Source organism: Lynx canadensis, chromosome E2, assembly GCF_007474595.2.
Source record: "Lynx canadensis isolate LIC74 chromosome E2, mLynCan4.pri.v2, whole genome shotgun sequence".
Classification (NCBI taxonomy): domain Eukaryota; kingdom Metazoa; phylum Chordata; class Mammalia; order Carnivora; family Felidae; genus Lynx; species Lynx canadensis.
Genome location: NC_044317.1, coordinates 47056607 through 47060943, shown reverse-complemented (window position 1 = coordinate 47060943; position 4337 = coordinate 47056607).

Genomic DNA, 4337 nt, shown 5'->3' with positions numbered 1-4337 from the left:
GCTCTGCTGACCTCTGTGTGTCCGTGTGTTTGGGGGGATATGTGTGTGTGATCTGAATTACAGCGTGCCGACTCAAGTGAGACTGAAGGAAGGACGGCTAGTTGGGACCAGGGATACTTGCAGATAGTTTCCCGTCCTCTGGCTTAGAGGTGGGGAATAATAAAAATGGTAACAGCTAACATTTAGTGAGTGCTTACTATGTGCCAAGCACTTAAGACATTTAATCCTCTGAACAACCCTAGTACACCTGCACTGTTATCCTGTTTTGCAGATGAGGAAATTGAGCCCAGAAAAGTTAAGTAACTTACCCAAGGTCACATAGCCAGAACAGAAGGTAGCAAAATTGGGATTGAAAAAGGCAGGCAGCCTGACTTCTGAGTCTGTATTCTTAACCATAGAACTGTACTGCTGAGCAGCTTGGTGGATGTTCATTCTGCACATGGGCTAAGCACAGCTCAGCTCTCTGAGGTCAGACCGCTAGCTGTTTGAAGTGGATATGTTTAATCCCATTTTACAGTCAGGAATCTGAACCAGGGAGAAATGAAAGGCACTATCCCAAGGCCCCCAGATGAGGAAATAGGGTAGCTGGCAGTTTGACCTCAGTATCGACTCCTCTCTACTACACTATATTGCCTCTGGCATCCATCTGGAGGCCAGGGAATGGCCCCAAAGACCTTGGTTAGCTGAGGGTATCCAAAGTCAACCTGGGGGAGGGGATGAGGGAAAATGCTCATTGGTCGCTGTCTGGAATTTGAGGGATTCTAGGTGCTAGAGTTTGCTGGGAACACAGAGAACGGTGTGTGGGGAAGAGTTTCTCAGGGGAGGCTGAGGGCTATGGCTGGGGAAGGGAAGTTGGTCCGATGGGGGTGCCCCAGCCCTTGGGGAGAAGGGCTTGGCCTGCAGTGAAAACTACTCCTCGATCCTGGAGAAGGAGGAAAAAGGCTTCTTGCCAGCCAGGGGCCCCCTGAGGCCTGGAGAGGAGGAGAGAAAGACGGAAATAGAAACGAAGCAGGAGGGAGGGGGACGGAGCTGGGCAGACAGGGTGGGAAGCAGCAAGGACAGAAGCACCAGCGACTCACATGCCATGAGGCTCCCTCACCCAGTGGCCCAGCCACACTTCTCTCAGTCATCACGACTCCTGGCTACTGAGGGCTTCCCACATGCCAGGCGCTGTGCTCACAGACCCTCCCTGATGCAAGCAGAGAGCATGCAAGCCAGTGCCCAGCAAAATGGAGTTACTCAGCACGATCGCATTTATGCTCTGCAACAGATGTGTGTAGCGTGTGCATCCGATTCTCTAGAGGAGGAAACTGAAGTTGAGAGAGGTTAAGGGAGCTGGCCCAAGACCACACAACCACCAAAGGGCAGAGCCACGATTGGAAAGCTTACCGCCTCCAAATCCTGCACACCTAACCAGCTGACTATATTGTCTCTGATTCACCCAATAAAGCTTTCTCGAGCATGTACTGCGTACCTGGCTCTGTGCAGGGGATACAACAGTGAACAAAATAGTTAAATAAGACAAAACAAGAAACCCCTGCCCCATGGAGCTTATATGCCCCAGGGGAGGGAGGGTGTGACAGTAAACGCCTTGTCCGGTGGTAAATAAATGTCGCATAAAGAATGAAAATGGAAGAGGACAAGGACTGATGGGGGTGGGAGGGTAGGGAGGCCTGCTTCAGATGGGGGGGGGTCAAGGAGTGTGGTGCTGGAGCTGAAGAAATCCATTGTAGGAAGAGCCAGGGAAAAGCATTTTAGGCAAAGTGAATGGCACATGCAAAGCCCTTAAGGGAAGCAGGTGCTTCGTGTGCTGGAGGTACTATGGCTGGGCTGGAGTGAGTGGGAGAGTGGGAGGGGGGGAGGCCGGAGAGGTGAGCAGGAAGAGATTCTGAAGAGCCTTGTGGGCTGGGGTCAAGAGTCAAGATTTTATTCTCAGAGCTACGGGAAGCCAATGGAGGGATTTCTGTAGAGGCAGTATATGGTCTGATTTTTGTGGAGACCCCAGCTTTGGGGTGGGGTGTGCGTGCCTTAGAAACTGAATCAGCAACTGCCATCTCAGAGTTTGGCCATCTACCCGTTGACACATTTGGGGCCAACATGATCCCCGGTTCGGCCCTTTGGATGACACTCCATCCACCTTCCTTCACCTGTAACCTCTTCATTTTAGCAGAGATGTATTTATCAATGTCAATGCCATGCTTGGTTTTCAAAATCGAGAGCTTTAAGGGGCACCTGGGTGTCTCGGTCAGTTATGCGTCCGACTCTTGGTTTCGGCTCAAGTCGCGATCTCACAGTTCGTGAGTTTGAGCCCTACCTTGGGCTCTGTGCTGACAGCTCGAAGCCTGCTTGGGATTTCTCTCTCCTTCTATTGCTGCCCCCCTCCCTGGATCTCTCTCTCTCTTTCTCTCAAAAAATAAATAAATAAACATAAAAAGGTCGAGAGCTTTAAATCCAAGGAACAGGTACACTAGGTGAGAGAGGGCATAGTATCATCCAAGGGAAATGATTATCCCTTCTGTGCCTGGCCCTGTGCTGGGCACTGGAGACCCAGCGGCAACTAAGACAGACCCAGTCCCTGCCCTCCTGGGGCTCAGGGCAACTGCATCCATATTGCTGTAAGAAGCACAGAAGACTGTGGGAGCCCAGCGGAGCTGACCCTGACCAGAGGTTCAAGGACATGTGTATTAGTCTGAGTCTTTGGGTAGCAAGTGATAGGAGCTCAGCTTCCCTGGACTAGACATAAAAAGTGGGCATTGTTGGCTTATATATGTGGGAAGCAGACGATTAAGGGCAGAGCTACAAGGAACTTGGCCTTAGAGACTGGAACCCAGGTTCAATTCCACCCAGACGCTTTTCTCACTCATTTCTCCTCTCTGCTTCTCCCAGCTCAGATTCATCCTCTTCAACCACATGTGGTGGGGGCAATGGCCATTTATTTACAGACACAGACTGGATGCTTCTAGCCCTATAGCCTAAAGGTAAAATGGCAAAAATCTCCTCCAATCCTAAATGAAAAAAAAAAAAATCAGGGAAGGGCTCTGATTGGTCTGACCAGAGTCACGTACCACCCCAGCACTGACTGTAGCATCCAAGGGACTATAATTTTTAAAGTTTATTTATTTATTTTGAGAGAGAGAGAGAGAGAGAGAGAACAAGCAGGGGAGGATCAGAGAGAGAGAAAGAAAGACAGAATCCCAAGCAAGTGCTGCGTTAACAGCATGGAGCCCAATGCGGGGCTTGAACTCACCAACAGTGAGATCATGGCCTGAGCTGAAACCAAGATTCAGATGCTTAACCGACTGAGCCACCCAGACACTCCAGAAATGTAATGTTTTGGCTGGCCAGGTGGGGGTTGTGGGTCTGGGTTGTGTGACCTGGGGGTTACCAAAATAATAATTAGGTTGAACCATATGGAATCACCAGTTTTGTAGGTTAGAAATGGCAGAGTGTTGGCAATTTCACACGGTTGAACCTAAATAGTCACCAGAAAAATAGGATGGGGACGTTTTTACACAGATAAAAGCAATAGGATGCCCAGTGCCCCATGCAGAAGGGTGTTTGAAGGAGAAGGTGATATTAGGTGAAACATAAGGGATGAATGGGAACTGGCCAGGTGAAGACTTTGTGATGGCAGGAAAGTAATAGCATGTCCCCGGCGCAGGGAACAGCCGATACAGAGGCTCTCATGGTGGGGGGGAGGGGATCAAGGGAAGGCTTGCCACCGTGCTTTGGAGATGATTGAGCAAACCTGAGTCCTGTGTCCAGGCAAATGAAGGAATCGGAAGACGGGGCCATTCCCCAAAGGAAAACTGAGGAGTTTTATCAGGAGAAATGGATGCTGAACAGGGCAAAACCAAAATACGTCCAGGTCAAAAATTTTTGTTAGGCCTTGGCATTTCCGAGAAGGGATTTGCAACCTTATTTCCATTGCAGCACTGAGGAGGGTCATATGTCAGAATTTAGGTATCTCCTATATGATCCAAATGTCTATGTAAGCTCTATGGCCAACATGGGGCTTGAACTCATGACCTCGAGATTAAGAGTCGCGTGCTCTACCAACTGAGCCAGCCAGTCACCCCATGGCATTAAATATTAATTGACTACCTTCTCTAGGTTCTATGGTGGGCATACAGAGATGGATTTGTGAGGGTATATTTGGCTGCGGAAGACAGAAAACCCAATTAATACGACTGAAAACATTTGGTGATCTCATTTAATAAGAAGTCTCGAGTTAGGAGTTTTGGGGATTTGACGCAATGGCTCCTTGATATCACCAAGGACCCAATTTCCTACTCTTCCATTCTACCTTCCTTAGAAGAATAGCTTCATATGCTGGG